The 24,075-nt window shown below is 51.7% G+C and overlaps 6 non-coding genes and 9 pseudogenes across 6 annotated transcripts; all 15 read left to right on the top strand.

The window, feature by feature from the left end:
- Nucleotides 1-222: 222 nt before the first annotated feature.
- LOC140471341 (5S ribosomal RNA) lies at nucleotides 223-341 on the top strand. The gene has a single exon (XR_011956976.1). It is a non-coding gene; the product is annotated as a 5S ribosomal RNA (ribosomal RNA).
- A 1,543-nt stretch (nucleotides 342-1,884) lies between these two features.
- On the top strand, nucleotides 1,885-2,003 carry LOC140471337 (5S ribosomal RNA). Its single transcript, XR_011956975.1, has one exon. It is a non-coding gene; the product is annotated as a 5S ribosomal RNA (ribosomal RNA).
- A 1,539-nt stretch (nucleotides 2,004-3,542) lies between these two features.
- LOC140471463 (5S ribosomal RNA) lies at nucleotides 3,543-3,661 on the top strand (annotated as a pseudogene).
- Nucleotides 3,662-5,204: 1,543 nt separating this feature from the next.
- On the top strand, nucleotides 5,205-5,323 carry LOC140471690 (5S ribosomal RNA; annotated as a pseudogene).
- A 1,531-nt stretch (nucleotides 5,324-6,854) lies between these two features.
- Nucleotides 6,855-6,973, top strand: LOC140471587 (5S ribosomal RNA; annotated as a pseudogene).
- A 1,527-nt stretch (nucleotides 6,974-8,500) lies between these two features.
- LOC140471441 (5S ribosomal RNA) lies at nucleotides 8,501-8,619 on the top strand (annotated as a pseudogene).
- Nucleotides 8,620-10,162: 1,543 nt separating this feature from the next.
- LOC140471333 (5S ribosomal RNA) lies at nucleotides 10,163-10,281 on the top strand. The gene has a single exon (XR_011956973.1). It is a non-coding gene; the product is annotated as a 5S ribosomal RNA (ribosomal RNA).
- Nucleotides 10,282-11,812: 1,531 nt separating this feature from the next.
- On the top strand, nucleotides 11,813-11,931 carry LOC140471580 (5S ribosomal RNA; annotated as a pseudogene).
- A 1,527-nt stretch (nucleotides 11,932-13,458) lies between these two features.
- LOC140471432 (5S ribosomal RNA) lies at nucleotides 13,459-13,577 on the top strand (annotated as a pseudogene).
- Nucleotides 13,578-15,120: 1,543 nt separating this feature from the next.
- On the top strand, nucleotides 15,121-15,239 carry LOC140471330 (5S ribosomal RNA). Its single transcript, XR_011956972.1, has one exon. It is a non-coding gene; the product is annotated as a 5S ribosomal RNA (ribosomal RNA).
- A 1,531-nt stretch (nucleotides 15,240-16,770) lies between these two features.
- On the top strand, nucleotides 16,771-16,889 carry LOC140471569 (5S ribosomal RNA; annotated as a pseudogene).
- Nucleotides 16,890-18,416: 1,527 nt separating this feature from the next.
- LOC140469489 (5S ribosomal RNA) lies at nucleotides 18,417-18,535 on the top strand. Its single transcript, XR_011956125.1, has one exon. It is a non-coding gene; the product is annotated as a 5S ribosomal RNA (ribosomal RNA).
- Nucleotides 18,536-20,074: 1,539 nt separating this feature from the next.
- Nucleotides 20,075-20,193, top strand: LOC140471426 (5S ribosomal RNA; annotated as a pseudogene).
- A 1,527-nt stretch (nucleotides 20,194-21,720) lies between these two features.
- On the top strand, nucleotides 21,721-21,839 carry LOC140471323 (5S ribosomal RNA). Its single transcript, XR_011956971.1, has one exon. It is a non-coding gene; the product is annotated as a 5S ribosomal RNA (ribosomal RNA).
- A 1,531-nt stretch (nucleotides 21,840-23,370) lies between these two features.
- On the top strand, nucleotides 23,371-23,489 carry LOC140471565 (5S ribosomal RNA; annotated as a pseudogene).
- Nucleotides 23,490-24,075: the final 586 nt, after the last annotated feature.

Below are 24,075 nucleotides of genomic sequence, written 5' to 3'. Positions count from 1 at the left end.
TGCAGTTGGCCTGTGTGGGGATGTGGGAGACGACAGGAGCCTGGTGGGCAAGGGCTAGCTGGAGGGAGGGAGGGAGGGAGGGAGGGAGGGAAGCACGCACGGAGGAGGAAGAGCAAAGAGAAAAGAGAGAAAAAAAAAACAAAGGGGATCAAGAGAAAGAGCAGCAAAGAAAATGTGGCTGGCCAGCACGCCTTGAAGTGGGGAGAAAAGGCAGGGGCCAGTGCCTACGGCCATACTAGTCTGAAAACGCCCGATCTCGTCTGATCTCGGAAGTTAAGCAGACTCCGGCCTGGTTAGTACTTGGATGTGAGACTACCTGGGAATACCAGGTGCAGTAAGCTCCTTCCGCCAGCAGGGGCTGCTCAAGTCACCCTTCTGCACTCGTGTTGGGCCACGCACGCAATGCAGCGACAGGTTATTTTTGCTGCCGCTGTGCCTGGCATCAGTCTCCTGCAGGCAGGAGACAGGGAGGGGAGGAGAGCGGAGCGCTGCCAAAATCAGCAAGAAAGACGGAAAGAAAGGGATTGGGGCTGCACGCTGTCTGCGGCTGGCAGTCAGGAAAGGAGGACAATAGACAATAGGTGCAGGAGTTGGCCATTCTGCCCTTGGAGCCTGCACCACCATTCAATATGATCATGGCTGATCATCCTTAATCAGTATCCTGTTCCTGCCTTATCTCCATAAGCCTTGATTCCACTATCCTTGAGAGCTCTGTCCAACTCTTTCTTCAATGAATCCAGAGACTGGGCCTCCACTGCCCTCTGGGGCAGAGCGTTCCACACAGCCACCACTCTCTGGGTGAAGACGTTTCTCCTCATCTCTGTCCTAAACGGTCTACCCCGTATTTTTAAGCTGTGTCCTCTGTTTCGGCACTCACGTTTCCTGCCGCCAGAGTGTCCAATCCTTTGATAATCTTATATGTCTCAACCAGATCCCCTCTCAGTCTTCTAAACTCAAGGGTACACAAGCCCAGTCGCTCCAGTCTTTCAGTGTAAGGTAATCCCGCCATTCCAGGAATTGACCTCGTCAACCTACGCTGCACTCCCTCAATAGCCAGAATGTCTCTCCTCAAATTTGGAGACCAGAACTGCACACAGTACTCCAGGTGTGGTCTCACCAGGGCCCTGTACACCTGCAGAAGAACCTCTTTGCTTCTGTACTCGATCCCTCTTGTTATGAAGGCCAGCATGCTATTAGCCTTCTTCACTACCTGCTGTACCTGCATGCTTACCTTCATTGAGTGGTGTACAAGAACCCCCAGATCTCTCGGTACTGTCCCTTGACTGAAATTGATTCCATTTAGGTAGTAATCTGCCTTCCTGTTCTTGCCACCAAAGTGGATAAGCATCCATTTATCCACATTAAAGTGCATCTGCCATGCATCTGACCACTCACCTAACTTGTCCAGGTCACCCGGTAATCTCCTAACATCCTCATCACATTTCACCCTGCCACCCAGCTCAGTATCATCAGCAAATTTGCTAATGTTATTGCTAATAGCATCTTCTATATCATGAACATATATTGTAAAAAGCTGCGGTCCCAGTACTGATCCCTGCGGTACCCCACTGGTCACTGCCTGCCATTCCGAAATGGAGGCGTGGAGGAGTGTGGAAGGATGAGAGAATGCAGGCTGCAGCCCTATGAAGCAGGGGGAGGTCTTGCAGTTGGCCTGTGTGGGGATGTGGGAGACGACAGGAGCCTGGTGGGCAAGGGCTAGCTGGAGGGAGGGAGGGAGGGAGGGAGGGAGGGAAGCACGCACGGAGGAGGAAGAGCAAAGAGAAAAGAGAGAAAAAAAAAACAAAGGGGATCAAGAGAAAGAGCAGCAAAGAAAATGTGGCTGGCCAGCACGCCTTGAAGTGGGGAGAAAAGGCAGGGGCCAGTGCCTACGGCCATACTAGTCTGAAAACGCCCGATCTCGTCTGATCTCGGAAGTTAAGCAGACTCCGGCCTGGTTAGTACTTGGATGTGAGACTACCTGGGAATACCAGGTGCAGTAAGCTCCTTCCGCCAGCAGGGGCTGCTCAAGTCACCCTTCTGCACTCGTGTTGGGCCACGCACGCAATGCAGCGACAGGTTATTTTTGCTGCCGCTGTGCCTGGCATCAGTCTCCTGCAGGCAGGAGACAGGGAGGGGAGGAGAGCGGAGCGCTGCCAAAATCAGCAAGAAAGACGGAAAGAAAGGGATTGGGGCTGCACGCTGTCTGCGGCTGGCAGTCAGGAAAGGAGGACAATAGACAATAGGTGCAGGAGTTGGCCATTCTGCCCTTGGAGCCTGCACCACCATTCAATATGATCATGGCTGATCATCCTTAATCAGTATCCTGTTCCTGCCTTATCTCCATAAGCCTTGATTCCACTATCCTTGAGAGCTCTGTCCAACTCTTTCTTCAATGAATCCAGAGACTGGGCCTCCACTGCCCTCTGGGGCAGAGCGTTCCACACAGCCACCACTCTCTGGGTGAAGACGTTTCTCCTCATCTCTGTCCTAAACGGTCTACCCCGTATTTTTAAGCTGTGTCCTCTGTTTCGGCACTCACGTTTCCTGCCGCCAGAGTGTCCAATCCTTTGATAATCTTATATGTCTCAACCAGATCCCCTCTCAGTCTTCTAAACTCAAGGGTACACAAGCCCAGTCGCTCCAGTCTTTCAGTGTAAGGTAATCCCGCCATTCCAGGAATTGATCTCGTCAACCTACGCTGCACTCCCTCAATAGCCAGAATGTCTCTCCTCAAATTTGGAGACCAGAACTGCACACAGTACTCCAGGTGTGGTCTCACCAGGGCCCTGTACACCTGCAGAAGAACCTCTTTGCTTCTGTACTCGATCCCTCTTGTTATGAAGGCCAGCATGCTATTAGCCTTCTTCACTACCTGCTGTACCTGCATGCTGACCTTCATTGAGTGGTGTACAAGAACCCCCAGATCTCTCGGTACTGTCCCTTGACCGAAATTGATTCCATTTAGGTAGTAATCTGCCTTCCTGTTCTTGCCACCAAAGTGGATAAGCATCCATTTATCCACATTAAAGTGCATCTGCCATGCATCTGACCACTCACCTAACTTGTCCAGGTCACCCGGTAATCGCCTAACATCCTCATCACATTTCACCCTGCCACCCAGCTCAGTATCATCAGTAAATTTGCTAATGTTATTGCTAATAGCATCTTCTATATCATGAACATATATTGTAAAAAGCTGCGGTCCCAGTACTGATCCCTGCGGTACCCCACTGGTCACTGCCTGCCATTCCGAAATGGAGGCGTGGAGGAGTGTGGAAGGATGAGAGAATGCAGGCTGCAGCCCTATGAAGCAGGGGGAGGTCTTGCAGTTGGCCTGTGTGGGGATGTGGGAGACGACAGGAGCCTGGTGGGCAAGGGCTAGCTGGAGGGAGGGAGGGAGGGAGGGAGGGAAGCACGCACGGAGGAGGAAGAGCAAAGAGAAAAGAGAGAAAAAAAAAACAAAGGGGGTCAAGAGAAAGAGCAGCAAAGAAAATGTGGCTGGCCAGCACGCCTTGAAGTGGGGAGAAAAGGCAGGGGCCAGCGCCTAAGGCCATACTAGTCTGAAAACGCCCGATCTCGTATGATCTCGGAAGCTAAGCAAACTCAGGCCTGGTTAGTGCTTGGATGGGAGACCGCCTGGGAATACCAGGTGCAGTAGGCTTTTTCCGCCAGCAGGGGCTGCTCAAGTCACCCCTCTGCACTCGTGTTGGGCCACGCACGCAATGCAGCGACAGGTTATTTTTGCTGCTGCTGTGCCTGGCATCAGTCTCCTGCAGGCAGGAGACAGGGAGGGGAGGAGAGCGGAGCGCTGCCAAAATCAGCAAGAAAGACGGAAAGAAAGGGATTGGGGCTGCACGCTGTCTGCGGCTGGCAGTCAGGAAAGGAGGACAATAGACAATAGGTGCAGGAGTTGGCCATTCTGCCCTTGGAGCCTGCACCACCATTCAATATGATCATGGCTGATCATCCTTAATCAGTATCCTGTTCCTGCCTTATCTCCATAAGCCTTGATTCCACTATCCTTGAGAGCTCTGTCCAACTCTTTCTTCAATGAATCCAGAGACTGGGCCTCCACTGCCCTCTGGGGCAGAGCGTTCCACACAGCCACCACTCTCTGGGTGAAGACGTTTCTCCTCATCTCTGTCCTAAACGGTCTACCCCGTATTTTTAAGCTGTGTCCTCTGTTTCGGCACTCACGTTTCCTGCCGCCAGAGTGTCCAATCCTTTGATAATCTTATATGTCTCAACCAGATCCCCTCTCAGTCTTCTAAACTCAAGGGTACACAAGCCCAGTCGCTCCAGTCTTTCAGTGTAAGGTAATCCCGCCATTCCAGGAATTGACCTCGTCAACCTACGCTGCACTCCCTCAATAGCCAGAATGTCTCTCCTCAAATTTGGAGACCAGAACTGCACACAGTACTCCAGGTGTGGTCTCACCAGGGCCCTGTACACCTGCAGAAGAACCTCTTTGCTTCTGTACTCGATCCCTCTTGTTATGAAGGCCAGCATGCTATTAGCCTTCTTCACTACCTGCTGTACCTGCATGCTTACCTTCATTGAGTGGTGTACAAGAACCCCCAGATCTCTCGGTACTGTCCCTTGACTGAAATTGATTCCATTTAGGTAGTAATCTGCCTTCCTGTTCTTGCCACCAAAGTGGATAAGCATCCATTTATCCACATTAAAGTGCATCTGCCATGCATCTGACCACTCACCTAACTTGTCCAGGTCACCCGGTAATCTCCTAACATCCTCATCACATTTCACCCTGCCACCCAGCTCAGTATCATCAGCAAATTTGCTAATGTTATTGCTAATAGCATCTTCTATATCATGAACATATATTGTAAAAAGCTGCGGTCCCAGTACTGATCCCTGCGGTACCCCACTGGTCACTGCCTGCCATTCCGAAATGGAGGCGTGGAGGAGTGTGGAAGGATGAGAGAATGCAGGCTGCAGCCCTATGAAGCAGGGGGAGGTCTTGCAGTTGGCCTGTGTGGGGATGTGGGAGACGACAGGAGCCTGGTGGGCAAGGGCTAGCTGGAGGGAGGGAGGGAGGGAGGGAGGGAGGGAAGCACGCACGGAGGAGGAAGAGCAAAGAGAAAAGAGAGAAAAAAAAAACAAAGGGGATCAAGAGAAAGAGCAGCAAAGAAAATGTGGCTGGCCAGCACGCCTTGAAGTGGGGAGAAAAGGCAGGGGCCAGTGCCTACGGCCATACTAGTCTGAAAACGCCCGATCTCGTCTGATCTCGGAAGTTAAGTAGACTCCGGCCTGGTTAGTACTTGGATGTGAGACTACCTGGGAATACCAGGTGCAGTAAGCTCCTTCCGCCAGCAGGGGCTGCTCAAGTCACCCTTCTGCACTCGTGTTGGGCCACGCACGCAATGCAGCGACAGGTTATTTTTGCTGCCGCTGTGCCTGGCATCAGTCTCCTGCAGGCAGGAGACAGGGAGGGGAGGAGAGCGGAGCGCTGCCAAAATCAGCAAGAAAGACGGAAAGAAAGGGATTGGGGCTGCACGCTGTCTGCGGCTGGCAGTCAGGAAAGGAGGACAATAGACAATAGGTGCAGGAGTTGGCCATTCTGCCCTTGGAGCCTGCACCACCATTCAATATGATCATGGCTGATCATCCTTAATCAGTATCCTGTTCCTGCCTTATCTCCATAAGCCTTGATTCCACTATCCTTGAGAGCTCTGTCCAACTCTTTCTTCAATGAATCCAGAGACTGGGCCTCCACTGCCCTCTGGGGCAGAGCATTCCACACAGCCACCACTCTCTGGGTGAAGACGTTTCTCCTCATCTCTGTCCTAAACGGTCTACCCCGTATTTTTAAGCTGTGTCCTCTGTTTCGGCACTCACGTTTCCTGCCGCCAGAGTGTCCAATCCTTTGATAATCTTATATGTCTCAACCAGATCCGCTCTCAGTCTTCTAAACTCAAGGGTACACAAGCCCAGTCGCTCCAGTCTTTCAGTGTAAGGTAATCCCGCCATTCCAGGAATTGACCTCGTCAACCTACGCTGCACTCCCTCAATAGCCAGAATGTCTCTCCTCAAATTTGGAGACCAGAACTGCACACAGTACTCCAGGTGTGGTCTCACCAGGGCCCTGTACACCTGCAGAAGAACCTCTTTGCTTCTGTACTCGATCCCTCTTGTTATGAAGGACAGCATGCTATTAGCCTTCTTCACTACCTGCTGTACCTGCATGCTGACCTTCATTGAGTGGTGTACAAGAACCCCCAGATCTCTCGGTACTGTCCCTTGACCGAAATTGATTCCATTTAGGTAGTAATCTGCCTTCCTGTTCTTGCCACCAAAGTGGATAAGCATCCATTTATCCACATTAAAGTGCATCTGCCATGCATCTGACCACTCACCTAACTTGTCCAGGTCACCCGGTAATCTCCTAACATCCTCATCACATTTCACCCTGCCACCCAGCTCAGTATCATCAGTACATTTGCTAATGTTATTGCTAATAGCATCTTCTATATCATGAACATATATTGTAAAAAGCTGCGGTCCCAGTACTGATCCCTGCGGTACCCCACTGGTCACTGCCTGCCATTCCGAAATGGAGGCGTGGAGGAGTGTGGAAGGATGAGAGAATGCAGGCTGCAGCCCTATGAAGCAGGGGGAGGTCTTGCAGTTGGCCTGTGTGGGGATGTGGGAGACGACAGGAGCCTGGTGGGCAAGGGCTAGCTGGAGGGAGGGAGGGAGGGAAGCACGCACGGAGGAGGAAGAGCAAAGAGAAAAGAGAGAAAAAAAAAACAAAAGGGATCAAGAGAAAGAGCAGCAAAGAAAATGTGGCTGGCCAGCACGCCTTGAAGTGGGGAGAAAAGGCAGGGGCCGGCACCTACGGCCATACTAGTCTGAAAACGTCCGATCTCGTCTGATCTCGGAAGCTAAGCAGACTCAGGCCTGGTTAGTACTTGGATGGGAGACGGCCTGGAAATACCAGGTGCAGTAGGCTTTCTCCGCCAGCAGGGGCTGCTCAAGTCACCCATCTGCACTCGTGTTGGGCCACGCACGCAATGCAGCGACAGGTTATTTTTGCTGCCGCTGTGCCTGGCATCAGTCTCCTGCAGGCAGGAGACAGGGAGGGGAGGAGAGCGGAGCGCTGCCAAAATCAGCAAGAAAGACGGAAAGAAAGGGATTGGGGCTGCACGCTGTCTGCGGCTGGCAGTCAGGAAAGGAGGACAATAGACAATAGGTGCAGGAGTTGGCCATTCTGCCCTTGGAGCCTGCACCACCATTCAATATGATCATGGCTGATCATCCTTAATCAGTATCCTGTTCCTGCCTTATCTCCATAAGCCTTGATTCCACTATCCTTGAGAGCTCTGTCCAACTCTTTCTTCAATGAATCCAGAGACTGGGCCTCCACTGCCCTCTGGGGCAGAGCATTCCACACAGCCACCACTCTCTGGGTGAAGACGTTTCTCCTCATCTCTGTCCTAAACGGTCTACCCTGTATTTTTAAGCTGTGTCCTCTGTTTCGGCACTCACGTTTCCTGCCGCCAGAATGTCCAATCCTTTGATAATCTTATATGTCTCAACCAGATCCCCTCTCAGTCTTCTAAACTCAAGGGTACACAAGCCCAGTCGCTCCAGTCTTTCAGTGTAAGGTAATCCCGCCATTCCAGGAATTGACCTCGTCAACCTACGCTGCACTCCCTCAATAGCCAGAATGTCTCTCCTCAAATTTGGAGACCAGAACTGCACACAGTACTCCAGGTGTGGTCTCACCAGGGCCCTGTACACCTGCAGAAGAACCTCTTTGCTTCTGTACTCGATCCCTCTTGTTATGAAGGCCAGCATGCTATTAGCCTTCTTCACTACCTGCTGTACCTGCATGCTGACCTTCATTGAGTGGTGTACAAGAACCCCCAGATCTCTCGGTACTGTCCCTTGACCGAAATTGATTCCATTTAGGTAGTAATCTGCCTTCCTGTTCTTGCCACCAAAGTGGATAAGCATCCATTTATCCACATTAAAGTGCATCTGCCATGCATCTGACCACTCACCTAACTTGTCCAGGTCACCCGGTAATCGCCTAACATCCTCATCACATTTCACCCTGCCACCCAGCTCAGTATCATCAGTAAATTTGCTAATGTTATTGCTAATAGCATCTTCTATATCATGAACATATATTGTAAAAAGCTGCGGTCCCAGTACTGATCCCTGCGGTACCCCACTGGTCACTGCCTGCCATTCCGAAATGGAGGCGTGGAGGAGTGTGGAAGGATGAGAGAATGCAGGCTGCAGCCCTATGAAGCAGGGGGAGGTCTTGCAGTTGGCCTGTGTGGGGATGTGGGAGACGACAGGAGCCTGGTGGGCAAGGGCTAGCTGGAGGGAGGGAGGGAAGCACGCACGGAGGAGGAAGAGCAAAGAGAAAAGAGAGAAAAAAAAAACAAAGGGGGTCAAGAGAAAGAGCAGCAAAGAAAATGTGGCTGGCCAGCACGCCTTGAAGTGGGGAGAAAAGGCAGGGGCCAGCGCCTAAGGCCATACTAGTCTGAAAACGCCCGATCTCGTATGATCTCGGAAGCTAAGCAAACTCAGGCCTGGTTAGTGCTTGGATGGGAGACCGCCTGGGAATACCAGGTGCAGTAGGCTTTTTCCGCCAGCAGGGGCTGCTCAAGTCACCCCTCTGCACTCGTGTTGGGCCACGCACGCAATGCAGCGACAGGTTATTTTTGCTGCCGCTGTGCCTGGCATCAGTCTCCTGCAGGCAGGAGACAGGGAGGGGAGGAGAGCGGAGCGCTGCCAAAATCAGCAAGAAAGACGGAAAGAAAGGGATTGGGGCTGCACGCTGTCTGCGGCTGGCAGTCAGGAAAGGAGGACAATAGACAATAGGTGCAGGAGTTGGCCATTCTGCCCTTGGAGCCTGCACCACCATTCAATATGATCATGGCTGATCATCCTTAATCAGTATCCTGTTCCTGCCTTATCTCCATAAGCCTTGATTCCACTATCCTTGAGAGCTCTGTCCAACTCTTTCTTCAATGAATCCAGAGACTGGGCCTCCACTGCCCTCTGGGGCAGAGCGTTCCACACAGCCACCACTCTCTGGGTGAAGACGTTTCTCCTCATCTCTGTCCTAAACGGTCTACCCCGTATTTTTAAGCTGTGTCCTCTGTTTCGGCACTCACGTTTCCTGCCGCCAGAGTGTCCAATCCTTTGATAATCTTATATGTCTCAACCAGATCCCCTCTCAGTCTTCTAAACTCAAGGGTACACAAGCCCAGTCGCTCCAGTCTTTCAGTGTAAGGTAATCCCGCCATTCCAGGAATTGACCTCGTCAACCTACGCTGCACTCCCTCAATAGCCAGAATGTCTCTCCTCAAATTTGGAGACCAGAACTGCACACAGTACTCCAGGTGTGGTCTCACCAGGGCCCTGTACACCTGCAGAAGAACCTCTTTGCTTCTGTACTCGATCCCTCTTGTTATGAAGGCCAGCATGCTATTAGCCTTCTTCACTACCTGCTGTACCTGCATGCTTACCTTCATTGAGTGGTGTACAAGAACCCCCAGATCTCTCGGTACTGTCCCTTGACTGAAATTGATTCCATTTAGGTAGTAATCTGCCTTCCTGTTCTTGCCACCAAAGTGGATAAGCATCCATTTATCCACATTAAAGTGCATCTGCCATGCATCTGACCACTCACCTAACTTGTCCAGGTCACCCGGTAATCTCCTAACATCCTCATCACATTTCACCCTGCCACCCAGCTCAGTATCATCAGCAAATTTGCTAATGTTATTGCTAATAGCATCTTCTATATCATGAACATATATTGTAAAAAGCTGCGGTCCCAGTACTGATCCCTGCGGTACCCCACTGGTCACTGCCTGCCATTCCGAAATGGAGGCGTGGAGGAGTGTGGAAGGATGAGAGAATGCAGGCTGCAGCCCTATGAAGCAGGGGGAGGTCTTGCAGTTGGCCTGTGTGGGGATGTGGGAGACGACAGGAGCCTGGTGGGCAAGGGCTAGCTGGAGGGAGGGAGGGAGGGAGGGAGGGAGGGAAGCACGCACGGAGGAGGAAGAGCAAAGAGAAAAGAGAGAAAAAAAAAACAAAGGGGATCAAGAGAAAGAGCAGCAAAGAAAATGTGGCTGGCCAGCACGCCTTGAAGTGGGGAGAAAAGGCAGGGGCCAGTGCCTACGGCCATACTAGTCTGAAAACGCCCGATCTCGTCTGATCTCGGAAGTTAAGCAGACTCCGGCCTGGTTAGTACTTGGATGTGAGACTACCTGGGAATACCAGGTGCAGTAAGCTCCTTCCGCCAGCAGGGGCTGCTCAAGTCACCCTTCTGCACTCGTGTTGGGCCACGCACGCAATGCAGCGACAGGTTATTTTTGCTGCCGCTGTGCCTGGCATCAGTCTCCTGCAGGCAGGAGACAGGGAGGGGAGGAGAGCGGAGCGCTGCCAAAATCAGCAAGAAAGACGGAAAGAAAGGGATTGGGGCTGCACGCTGTCTGCGGCTGGCAGTCAGGAAAGGAGGACAATAGACAATAGGTGCAGGAGTTGGCCATTCTGCCCTTGGAGCCTGCACCACCATTCAATATGATCATGGCTGATCATCCTTAATCAGTATCCTGTTCCTGCCTTATCTCCATAAGCCTTGATTCCACTATCCTTGAGAGCTCTGTCCAACTCTTTCTTCAATGAATCCAGAGACTGGGCCTCCACTGCCCTCTGGGGCAGAGCATTCCACACAGCCACCACTCTCTGGGTGAAGACGTTTCTCCTCATCTCTGTCCTAAACGGTCTACCCCGTATTTTTAAGCTGTGTCCTCTGTTTCGGCACTCACGTTTCCTGCCGCCAGAGTGTCCAATCCTTTGATAATCTTATATGTCTCAACCAGATCCGCTCTCAGTCTTCTAAACTCAAGGGTACACAAGCCCAGTCGCTCCAGTCTTTCAGTGTAAGGTAATCCCGCCATTCCAGGAATTGACCTCGTCAACCTACGCTGCACTCCCTCAATAGCCAGAATGTCTCTCCTCAAATTTGGAGACCAGAACTGCACACAGTACTCCAGGTGTGGTCTCACCAGGGCCCTGTACACCTGCAGAAGAACCTCTTTGCTTCTGTACTCGATCCCTCTTGTTATGAAGGACAGCATGCTATTAGCCTTCTTCACTACCTGCTGTACCTGCATGCTGACCTTCATTGAGTGGTGTACAAGAACCCCCAGATCTCTCGGTACTGTCCCTTGACCGAAATTGATTCCATTTAGGTAGTAATCTGCCTTCCTGTTCTTGCCACCAAAGTGGATAAGCATCCATTTATCCACATTAAAGTGCATCTGCCATGCATCTGACCACTCACCTAACTTGTCCAGGTCACCCGGTAATCTCCTAACATCCTCATCACATTTCACCCTGCCACCCAGCTCAGTATCATCAGTACATTTGCTAATGTTATTGCTAATAGCATCTTCTATATCATGAACATATATTGTAAAAAGCTGCGGTCCCAGTACTGATCCCTGCGGTACCCCACTGGTCACTGCCTGCCATTCCGAAATGGAGGCGTGGAGGAGTGTGGAAGGATGAGAGAATGCAGGCTGCAGCCCTATGAAGCAGGGGGAGGTCTTGCAGTTGGCCTGTGTGGGGATGTGGGAGACGACAGGAGCCTGGTGGGCAAGGGCTAGCTGGAGGGAGGGAGGGAGGGAAGCACGCACGGAGGAGGAAGAGCAAAGAGAAAAGAGAGAAAAAAAAAACAAAAGGGATCAAGAGAAAGAGCAGCAAAGAAAATGTGGCTGGCCAGCACGCCTTGAAGTGGGGAGAAAAGGCAGGGGCCGGCACCTACGGCCATACTAGTCTGAAAACGTCCGATCTCGTCTGATCTCGGAAGCTAAGCAGACTCAGGCCTGGTTAGTACTTGGATGGGAGACGGCCTGGAAATACCAGGTGCAGTAGGCTTTCTCCGCCAGCAGGGGCTGCTCAAGTCACCCATCTGCACTCGTGTTGGGCCACGCACGCAATGCAGCGACAGGTTATTTTTGCTGCCGCTGTGCCTGGCATCAGTCTCCTGCAGGCAGGAGACAGGGAGGGGAGGAGAGCGGAGCGCTGCCAAAATCAGCAAGAAAGACGGAAAGAAAGGGATTGGGGCTGCACGCTGTCTGCGGCTGGCAGTCAGGAAAGGAGGACAATAGACAATAGGTGCAGGAGTTGGCCATTCTGCCCTTGGAGCCTGCACCACCATTCAATATGATCATGGCTGATCATCCTTAATCAGTATCCTGTTCCTGCCTTATCTCCATAAGCCTTGATTCCACTATCCTTGAGAGCTCTGTCCAACTCTTTCTTCAATGAATCCAGAGACTGGGCCTCCACTGCCCTCTGGGGCAGAGCATTCCACACAGCCACCACTCTCTGGGTGAAGACGTTTCTCCTCATCTCTGTCCTAAACGGTCTACCCTGTATTTTTAAGCTGTGTCCTCTGTTTCGGCACTCACGTTTCCTGCCGCCAGAATGTCCAATCCTTTGATAATCTTATATGTCTCAACCAGATCCCCTCTCAGTCTTCTAAACTCAAGGGTACACAAGCCCAGTCGCTCCAGTCTTTCAGTGTAAGGTAATCCCGCCATTCCAGGAATTGACCTCGTCAACCTACGCTGCACTCCCTCAATAGCCAGAATGTCTCTCCTCAAATTTGGAGACCAGAACTGCACACAGTACTCCAGGTGTGGTCTCACCAGGGCCCTGTACACCTGCAGAAGAACCTCTTTGCTTCTGTACTCGATCCCTCTTGTTATGAAGGCCAGCATGCTATTAGCCTTCTTCACTACCTGCTGTACCTGCATGCTGACCTTCATTGAGTGGTGTACAAGAACCCCCAGATCTCTCGGTACTGTCCCTTGACCGAAATTGATTCCATTTAGGTAGTAATCTGCCTTCCTGTTCTTGCCACCAAAGTGGATAAGCATCCATTTATCCACATTAAAGTGCATCTGCCATGCATCTGACCACTCACCTAACTTGTCCAGGTCACCCGGTAATCGCCTAACATCCTCATCACATTTCACCCTGCCACCCAGCTCAGTATCATCAGTAAATTTGCTAATGTTATTGCTAATAGCATCTTCTATATCATGAACATATATTGTAAAAAGCTGCGGTCCCAGTACTGATCCCTGCGGTACCCCACTGGTCACTGCCTGCCATTCCGAAATGGAGGCGTGGAGGAGTGTGGAAGGATGAGAGAATGCAGGCTGCAGCCCTATGAAGCAGGGGGAGGTCTTGCAGTTGGCCTGTGTGGGGATGTGGGAGACGACAGGAGCCTGGTGGGCAAGGGCTAGCTGGAGGGAGGGAGGGAAGCACGCACGGAGGAGGAAGAGCAAAGAGAAAAGAGAGAAAAAAAAAACAAAGGGGGTCAAGAGAAAGAGCAGCAAAGAAAATGTGGCTGGCCAGCACGCCTTGAAGTGGGGAGAAAAGGCAGGGGCCAGCGCCTAAGGCCATACTAGTCTGAAAACGCCCGATCTCGTATGATCTCGGAAGCTAAGCAAACTCAGGCCTGGTTAGTGCTTGGATGGGAGACCGCCTGGGAATACCAGGTGCAGTAGGCTTTTTCCGCCAGCAGGGGCTGCTCAAGTCACCCCTCTGCACTCGTGTTGGGCCACGCACGCAATGCAGCGACAGGTTATTTTTGCTGCCGCTGTGCCTGGCATCAGTCTCCTGCAGGCAGGAGACAGGGAGGGGAGGAGAGCGGAGCGCTGCCAAAATCAGCAAGAAAGACGGAAAGAAAGGGATTGGGGCTGCACGCTGTCTGCGGCTGGCAGTCAGGAAAGGAGGACAATAGACAATAGGTGCAGGAGTTGGCCATTCTGCCCTTGGAGCCTGCACCACCATTCAATATGATCATGGCTGATCATCCTTAATCAGTATCCTGTTCCTGCCTTATCTCCATAAGCCTTGATTCCACTATCCTTGAGAGCTCTGTCCAACTCTTTCTTCAATGAATCCAGAGACTGGGCCTCCACTGCCCTCTGGGGCAGAGCGTTCCACACAGCCACCACTCTCTGGGTGAAGACGTTTCTCCTCATCTCTGTCCTAAACGGTCTACCCCGTATTTTTAAGCTGTGTCCTCTGTTTCGGCACTCACGTTTCCTGCCGCCAGAGTGTCCAATCCTTTGATAATCTTATATGTCTCAACCAGATCCCCTCTCAGTCTTCTAAACTCAAGGGTACACAAGCCCAGTCGCTCCAGTCTTTCAGTGTAAGGTAATCCCGCCATTCCAGGAATTGACCTCGTCAACCTACGCTGCACTCCCTCAATAGCCAGAATGTCTCTCCTCAAATTTGGAGACCAGAACTGCACACAGTACTCCAGGTGTGGTCTCACCAGGGCCCTGTACACCTGCAGAAGAACCTCTTTGCTTCTGTACTCGATCCCTCTTGTTATGAAGGCCAGCATGCTATTAGCCTTCTTCACTACCTGCTGTACCTGCATGCTTACCTTCATTGAGTGGTGTACAAGAACCCCCAGATCTCTCGGTACTGTCCCTTGACTGAAATTGATTCCATTTAGGTAGTAATCTGCCTTCCTGTTCTTGCCACCAAAGTGGATAAGCATCCATTTATCCACATTAAAGTGCATCTGCCATGCATCTGACCACTCACCTAACTTGTCCAGGTCACCCGGTAATCTCCTAACATCCTCATCACATTTCACCCTGCCACCCAGCTCAGTATCATCAGCAAATTTGCTAATGTTATTGCTAATAGCATCTTCTATATCATGAACATATATTGTAAAAAGCTGCGGTCCCAGTACTGATCCCTGCGGTACCCCACTGGTCACTGCCTGCCATTCCGAAATGGAGGCGTGGAGGAGTGTGGAAGGATGAGAGAATGCAGGCTGCAGCCCTATGAAGCAGGGGGAGGTCTTGCAGTTGGCCTGTGTGGGGATGTGGGAGACGACAGGAGCCTGGTGGGCAAGGGCTAGCTGGAGGGAGGGAGGGAGGGAGGGAGGGAGGGAAGCACGCACGGAGGAGGAAGAGCAAAGAGAAAAGAGAGAAAAAAAAAACAAAGGGGATCAAGAGAAAGAGCAGCAAAGAAAATGTGGCTGGCCAGCACGCCTTGAAGTGGGGAGAAAAGGCAGGGGCCAGTGCCTACGGCCATACTAGTCTGAAAACGCCCGATCTCGTCTGATCTCGGAAGTTAAGCAGACTCCGGCCTGGTTAGTACTTGGATGTGAGACTACCTGGGAATACCAGGTGCAGTAAGCTCCTTCCGCCAGCAGGGGCTGCTCAAGTCACCCTTCTGCACTCGTGTTGGGCCACGCACGCAATGCAGCGACAGGTTATTTTTGCTGCCGCTGTGCCTGGCATCAGTCTCCTGCAGGCAGGAGACAGGGAGGGGAGGAGAGCGGAGCGCTGCCAAAATCAGCAAGAAAGACGGAAAGAAAGGGATTGGGGCTGCACGCTGTCTGCGGCTGGCAGTCAGGAAAGGAGGACAATAGACAATAGGTGCAGGAGTTGGCCATTCTGCCCTTGGAGCCTGCACCACCATTCAATATGATCATGGCTGATCATCCTTAATCAGTATCCTGTTCCTGCCTTATCTCCATAAGCCTTGATTCCACTATCCTTGAGAGCTCTGTCCAACTCTTTCTTCAATGAATCCAGAGACTGGGCCTCCACTGCCCTCTGGGGCAGAGCATTCCACACAGCCACCACTCTCTGGGTGAAGACGTTTCTCCTCATCTCTGTCCTAAACGGTCTACCCCGTATTTTTAAGCTGTGTCCTCTGTTTCGGCACTCACGTTTCCTGCCGCCAGAGTGTCCAATCCTTTGATAATCTTATATGTCTCAACCAGATCCGCTCTCAGTCTTCTAAACTCAAGGGTACACAAGCCCAGTCGCTCCAGTCTTTCAGTGTAAGGTAATCCCGCCATTCCAGGAATTGACCTCGTCAACCTACGCTGCACTCCCTCAATAGCCAGAATGTCTCTCCTCAAATTTGGAGACCAGAACTGCACACAGTACTCCAGGTGTGGTCTCACCAGGGCCCTGTACACCTGCAGAAGAACCTCTTTGCTTCTGTACTCGATCCCTCTTGTTATGAAGGACAGCATGCTATTAGCCTTCTTCACTACCTGCTGTACCTGCATGCTGACCTTCATTGAGTGGTGTACAAGAACCCCCAGATCTCTCGGTACTGTCCCTTGACCGAAATTGATTCCATTTAGGTAGTAATCTGCCTTCCTGTTCTTGCCACCAAAGTGGATAAGCATCCATTTATCCACATTAAAGTGCATCTGCCATGCATCTGACCACTCACCTAACTTGTCCAGGTCACCCGGTAATCTCCTAACATCCTCATCACATTTCACCCTGCCACCCAGCTCAGTATCATCAGTACATTTGCTAATGTTATTGCTAATAGCATCTTCTATATCATGAACATATATTGTAAAAAGCTGCGGTCCCAGTACTGATCCCTGCGGTACCCCACTGGTCACTGCCTGCCATTCCGAAATGGAGGCGTGGAGGAGTGTGGAAGGATGAGAGAATGCAGGCTGCAGCCCTATGAAGCAGGGGGAGGTCTTGCAGTTGGCCTGTGTGGGGATGTGGGAGACGACAGGAGCCTGGTGGGCAAGGGCTAGCTGGAGGGAGGGAGGGAGGGAAGCACGCACGGAGGAGGAAGAGCAAAGAGAAAAGAGAGAAAAAAAAAACAAAAGGGATCAAGAGAAAGAGCAGCAAAGAAAATGTGGCTGGCCAGCACGCCTTGAAGTGGGGAGAAAAGGCAGGGGCCGGCACCTACGGCCATACTAGTCTGAAAACGTCCGATCTCGTCTGATCTCGGAAGCTAAGCAGACTCAGGCCTGGTTAGTACTTGGATGGGAGACGGCCTGGAAATACCAGGTGCAGTAGGCTTTCTCCGCCAGCAGGGGCTGCTCAAGTCACCCATCTGCACTCGTGTTGGGCCACGCACGCAATGCAGCGACAGGTTATTTTTGCTGCCGCTGTGCCTGGCATCAGTCTCCTGCAGGCAGGAGACAGGGAGGGGAGGAGAGCGGAGCGCTGCCAAAATCAGCAAGAAAGACGGAAAGAAAGGGATTGGGGCTGCACGCTGTCTGCGGCTGGCAGTCAGGAAAGGAGGACAATAGACAATAGGTGCAGGAGTTGGCCATTCTGCCCTTGGAGCCTGCACCACCATTCAATATGATCATGGCTGATCATCCTTAATCAGTATCCTGTTCCTGCCTTATCTCCATAAGCCTTGATTCCACTATCCTTGAGAGCTCTGTCCAACTCTTTCTTCAATGAATCCAGAGACTGGGCCTCCACTGCCCTCTGGGGCAGAGCATTCCACACAGCCACCACTCTCTGGGTGAAGACGTTTCTCCTCATCTCTGTCCTAAACGGTCTACCCTGTATTTTTAAGCTGTGTCCTCTGTTTCGGCACTCACGTTTCCTGCCGCCAGAATGTCCAATCCTTTGATAATCTTATATGTCTCAACCAGATCCCCTCTCAGTCTTCTAAACTCAAGGGTACACAAGCCCAGTCGCTCCAGTCTTTCAGTGTAAGGTAATCCCGCCATTCCAGGAATTGACCTCGTCAACCTACGCTGCACTCCCTCAATAGCCAGAATGTCTCTCCTCAAATTTGGAGACCAGAACTGCACACAGTACTCCAGGTGTGGTCTCACCAGGGCCCTGTACACCTGCAGAAGAACCTCTTTGCTTCTGTACTCGATCCCTCTTGTTATGAAGGCCAGCATGCTATTAGCCTTCTTCACTACCTGCTGTACCTGCATGCTGACCTTCATTGAGTGGTGTACAAGAACCCCCAGATCTCTCGGTACTGTCCCTTGACCGAAATTGATTCCATTTAGGTAGTAATCTGCCTTCCTGTTCTTGCCACCAAAGTGGATAAGCATCCATTTATCCACATTAAAGTGCATCTGCCATGCATCTGACCACTCACCTAACTTGTCCAGGTCACCCGGTAATCGCCTAACATCCTCATCACATTTCACCCTGCCACCCAGCTCAGTATCATCAGTAAATTTGCTAATGTTATTGCTAATAGCATCTTCTATATCATGAACATATATTGTAAAAAGCTGCGGTCCCAGTACTGATCCCTGCGGTACCCCACTGGTCACTGCCTGCCATTCCGAAATGGAGGCGTGGAGGAGTGTGGAAGGATGAGAGAATGCAGGCTGCAGCCCTATGAAGCAGGGGGAGGTCTTGCAGTTGGCCTGTGTGGGGATGTGGGAGACGACAGGAGCCTGGTGGGCAAGGGCTAGCTGGAGGGAGGGAGGGAAGCACGCACGGAGGAGGAAGAGCAAAGAGAAAAGAGAGAAAAAAAAAACAAAGGGGGTCAAGAGAAAGAGCAGCAAAGAAAATGTGGCTGGCCAGCACGCCTTGAAGTGGGGAGAAAAGGCAGGGGCCAGCGCCTACGGCCATACTAGTCTGAAAACGCCCGATCTCGTATGATCTCGGAAGCTAAGCAAACTCAGGCCTGGTTAGTGCTTGGATGGGAGACCGCCTGGGAATACCAGGTGCTGTAGGCTTTTTCCGCCAGCAGGGGCTGCTCAAGTCACCCCTCTGCAGTCGTGTTGGGCCGCGCACGCAATGCAGCGACAGGTTATTTTTGCTGCCGCTGTGCCTGACATCAGTCTCCTGCAGGCAGGAGACAGGGAGGGGAGGAGAGCGGAGCGCTGCCAAAATCAGCAAGAAAGACGGAAAGAAAGGGATTGGGGCTGCACGCTGTCTGCGGCTGGCAGTCAGGAAAGGAGGACAATAGACAATAGGTGCAGGAGTTGGCCATTCTGCCCTTGGAGCCTGCACCACCATTCAATATGATCATGGCTGATCATCCTTAATCAGTATCCTGTTCCTGCCTTATCTCCATAAGCCTTGATTCCACTATCCTTGAGAGCTCTGTCCAACTCTTTCTTCAATGAATCCAGAGACTGGGCCTCCACTGCCCTCTGGGGCAGAGCGTTCCACACAGCCACCACTCTCTGGGTGAAGACGTTTCTCCTCATCTCTGTCCTAAACGGTCTACCCCGTATTTTTAAGCTGTGTCCTCTGTTTCGGCACTCACGTTTCCTGCCGCCAGAGTGTCCAATCCTTTGATAATCTTATATGTCTCAACCAGATCCCCTCTCAGTCTTCTAAACTCAAGGGTACACAAGCCCAGTCGCTCCAGTCTTTCAGTGTAAGGTAATCCCGCCATTCCAGGAATTGATCTCGTCAACCTACGCTGCACTCCCTCAATAGCCAGAATGTCTCTCCTCAAATTTGGAGACCAGAACTGCACACAGTACTCCAGGTGTGGTCTCACCAGGGCCCTGTACACCTGCAGAAGAACCTCTTTGCTTCTGTACTCGATCCCTCTTGTTATGAAGGCCAGCATGCTATTAGCCTTCTTCACTACCTGCTGTACCTGCATGCTGACCTTCATTGAGTGGTGTACAAGAACCCCCAGATCTCTCGGTACTGTCCCTTGACCGAAATTGATTCCATTTAGGTAGTAATCTGCCTTCCTGTTCTTGCCACCAAAGTGGATAAGCATCCATTTATCCACATTAAAGTGCATCTGCCATGCATCTGACCACTCACCTAACTTGTCCAGGTCACCCGGTAATCGCCTAACATCCTCATCACATTTCACCCTGCCACCCAGCTCAGTATCATCAGTAAATTTGCTAATGTTATTGCTAATAGCATCTTCTATATCATGAACATATATTGTAAAAAGCTGCGGTCCCAGTACTGATCCCTGCGGTACCCCACTGGTCACTGCCTGCCATTCCGAAATGGAGGCGTGGAGGAGTGTGGAAGGATGAGAGAATGCAGGCTGCAGCCCTATGAAGCAGGGGGAGGTCTTGCAGTTGGCCTGTGTGGGGATGTGGGAGACGACAGGAGCCTGGTGGGCAAGGGCTAGCTGGAGGGAGGGAGGGAGGGAGGGAGGGAAGCACGCACGGAGGAGGAAGAGCAAAGAGAAAAGAGAGAAAAAAAAAACAAAGGGGGTCAAGAGAAAGAGCAGCAAAGAAAATGTGGCTGGCCAGCACGCCTTGAAGTGGGGAGAAAAGGCAGGGGCCAGCGCCTAAGGCCATACTAGTCTGAAAACGCCCGATCTCGTATGATCTCGGAAGCTAAGCAAACTCAGGCCTGGTTAGTGCTTGGATGGGAGACCGCCTGGGAATACCAGGTGCAGTAGGCTTTTTCCGCCAGCAGGGGCTGCTCAAGTCACCCCTCTGCACTCGTGTTGGGCCACGCACGCAATGCAGCGACAGGTTATTTTTGCTGCCGCTGTGCCTGGCATCAGTCTCCTGCAGGCAGGAGACAGGGAGGGGAGGAGAGCGGAGCGCTGCCAAAATCAGCAAGAAAGACGGAAAGAAAGGGATTGGGGCTGCACGCTGTCTGCGGCTGGCAGTCAGGAAAGGAGGACAATAGACAATAGGTGCAGGAGTTGGCCATTCTGCCCTTGGAGCCTGCACCACCATTCAATATGATCATGGCTGATCATCCTTAATCAGTATCCTGTTCCTGCCTTATCTCCATAAGCCTTGATTCCACTATCCTTGAGAGCTCTGTCCAACTCTTTCTTCAATGAATCCAGAGACTGGGCCTCCACTGCCCTCTGGGGCAGAGCGTTCCACACAGCCACCACTCTCTGGGTGAAGACGTTTCTCCTCATCTCTGTCCTAAACGGTCTACCCCGTATTTTTAAGCTGTGTCCTCTGTTTCGGCACTCACGTTTCCTGCCGCCAGAGTGTCCAATCCTTTGATAATCTTATATGTCTCAACCAGATCCCCTCTCAGTCTTCTAAACTCAAGGGTACACAAGCCCAGTCGCTCCAGTCTTTCAGTGTAAGGTAATCCCGCCATTCCAGGAATTGACCTCGTCAACCTACGCTGCACTCCCTCAATAGCCAGAATGTCTCTCCTCAAATTTGGAGACCAGAACTGCACACAGTACTCCAGGTGTGGTCTCACCAGGGCCCTGTACACCTGCAGAAGAACCTCTTTGCTTCTGTACTCGATCCCTCTTGTTATGAAGGCCAGCATGCTATTAGCCTTCTTCACTACCTGCTGTACCTGCATGCTTACCTTCATTGAGTGGTGTACAAGAACCCCCAGATCTCTCGGTACTGTCCCTTGACTGAAATTGATTCCATTTAGGTAGTAATCTGCCTTCCTGTTCTTGCCACCAAAGTGGATAAGCATCCATTTATCCACATTAAAGTGCATCTGCCATGCATCTGACCACTCACCTAACTTGTCCAGGTCACCCGGTAATCTCCTAACATCCTCATCACATTTCACCCTGCCACCCAGCTCAGTATCATCAGCAAATTTGCTAATGTTATTGCTAATAGCATCTTCTATATCATGAACATATATTGTAAAAAGCTGCGGTCCCAGTACTGATCCCTGCGGTACCCCACTGGTCACTGCCTGCCATTCCGAAATGGAGGCGTGGAGGAGTGTGGAAGGATGAGAGAATGCAGGCTGCAGCCCTATGAAGCAGGGGGAGGTCTTGCAGTTGGCCTGTGTGGGGATGTGGGAGACGACAGGAGCCTGGTGGGCAAGGGCTAGCTGGAGGGAGGGAGGGAAGCACGCACGGAGGAGGAAGAGCAAAGAGAAAAGAGAGAAAAAAAAAACAAAGGGGATCAAGAGAAAGAGCAGCAAAGAAAATGTGGCTGGCCAGCACGCCTTGAAGTGGGGAGAAAAGGCAGGGGCCAGTGCCTACGGCCATACTAGTCTGAAAACGCCCGATCTCGTCTGATCTCGGAAGTTAAGCAGACTCCGGCCTGGTTAGTACTTGGATGTGAGACTACCTGGGAATACCAGGTGCAGTAAGCTCCTTCCGCCAGCAGGGGCTGCTCAAGTCACCCTTCTGCACTCGTGTTGGGCCACGCACGCAATGCAGCGACAGGTTATTTTTGCTGCCGCTGTGCCTGGCATCAGTCTCCTGCAGGCAGGAGACAGGGAGGGGAGGAGAGCGGAGCGCTGCCAAAATCAGCAAGAAAGACGGAAAGAAAGGGATTGGGGCTGCACGCTGTCTGCGGCTGGCAGTCAGGAAAGGAGGACAATAGACAATAGGTGCAGGAGTTGGCCATTCTGCCCTTGGAGCCTGCACCACCATTCAATATGATCATGGCTGATCATCCTTAATCAGTATCCTGTTCCTGCCTTATCTCCATAAGCCTTGATTCCACTATCCTTGAGAGCTCTGTCCAACTCTTTCTTCAATGAATCCAGAGACTGGGCCTCCACTGCCCTCTGGGGCAGAGCATTCCACACAGCCACCACTCTCTGGGTGAAGACGTTTCTCCTCATCTCTGTCCTAAACGGTCTACCCCGTATTTTTAAGCTGTGTCCTCTGTTTCGGCACTCACGTTTCCTGCCGCCAGAGTGTCCAATCCTTTGATAATCTTATATGTCTCAACCAGATCCGCTCTCAGTCTTCTAAACTCAAGGGTACACAAGCCCAGTCGCTCCAGTCTTTCAGTGTAAGGTAATCCCGCCATTCCAGGAATTGACCTCGTCAACCTACGCTGCACTCCCTCAATAGCCAGAATGTCTCTCCTCAAATTTGGAGACCAGAACTGCACACAGTACTCCAGGTGTGGTCTCACCAGGGCCCTGTACACCTGCAGAAGAACCTCTTTGCTTCTGTACTCGATCCCTCTTGTTATGAAGGACAGCATGCTATTAGCCTTCTTCACTACCTGCTGTACCTGCATGCTGACCTTCATTGAGTGGTGTACAAGAACCCCCAGATCTCTCGGTACTGTCCCTTGACCGAAATTGATTCCATTTAGGTAGTAATCTGCCTTCCTGTTCTTGCCACCAAAGTGGATAAGCATCCATTTATCCACATTAAAGTGCATCTGCCATGCATCTGACCACTCACCTAACTTGTCCAGGTCACCCGGTAATCTCCTAACATCCTCATCACATTTCACCCTGCCACCCAGCTCAGTATCATCAGTACATTTGCTAATGTTATTGCTAATAGCATCTTCTATATCATGAACATATATTGTAAAAAGCTGCGGTCCCAGTACTGATCCCTGCGGTACCCCACTGGTCACTGCCTGCCATTCCGAAATGGAGGCGTGGAGGAGTGTGGAAGGATGAGAGAATGCAGGCTGCAGCCCTATGAAGCAGGGGGAGGTCTTGCAGTTGGCCTGTGTGGGGATGTGGGAGACGACAGGAGCCTGGTGGGCAAGGGCTAGCTGGAGGGAGGGAGGGAGGGAAGCACGCACGGAGGAGGAAGAGCAAAGAGAAAAGAGAGAAAAAAAAAACAAAAGGGATCAAGAGAAAGAGCAGCAAAGAAAATGTGGCTGGCCAGCACGCCTTGAAGTGGGGAGAAAAGGCAGGGGCCGGCACCTACGGCCATACTAGTCTGAAAACGTCCGATCTCGTCTGATCTCGGAAGCTAAGCAGACTCAGGCCTGGTTAGTACTTGGATGGGAGACGGCCTGGAAATACCAGGTGCAGTAGGCTTTCTCCGCCAGCAGGGGCTGCTCAAGTCACCCATCTGCACTCGTGTTGGGCCACGCACGCAATGCAGCGACAGGTTATTTTTGCTGCCGCTGTGCCTGGCATCAGTCTCCTGCAGGCAGGAGACAGGGAGGGGAGGAGAGCGGAGCGCTGCCAAAATCAGCAAGAAAGACGGAAAGAAAGGGATTGGGGCTGCACGCTGTCTGCGGCTGGCAGTCAGGAAAGGAGGACAATAGACAATAGGTGCAGGAGTTGGCCATTCTGCCCTTGGAGCCTGCACCACCATTCAATATGATCATGGCTGATCATCCTTAATCAGTATCCTGTTCCTGCCTTATCTCCATAAGCCTTGATTCCACTATCCTTGAGAGCTCTGTCCAACTCTTTCTTCAATGAATCCAGAGACTGGGCCTCCACTGCCCTCTGGGGCAGAGCATTCCACACAGCCACCACTCTCTGGGTGAAGACGTTTCTCCTCATCTCTGTCCTAAACGGTCTACCCTGTATTTTTAAGCTGTGTCCTCTGTTTCGGCACTCACGTTTCCTGCCGCCAGAATGTCCAATCCTTTGATAATCTTATATGTCTCAA

Source organism: Chiloscyllium punctatum, chromosome 3 (assembly GCF_047496795.1).
Source record: "Chiloscyllium punctatum isolate Juve2018m chromosome 3, sChiPun1.3, whole genome shotgun sequence".
Taxonomy (NCBI): Eukaryota; Metazoa; Chordata; class Chondrichthyes; order Orectolobiformes; family Hemiscylliidae; genus Chiloscyllium; species Chiloscyllium punctatum.
This window is presented reverse-complemented; position numbering and strand designations above follow the sequence as displayed.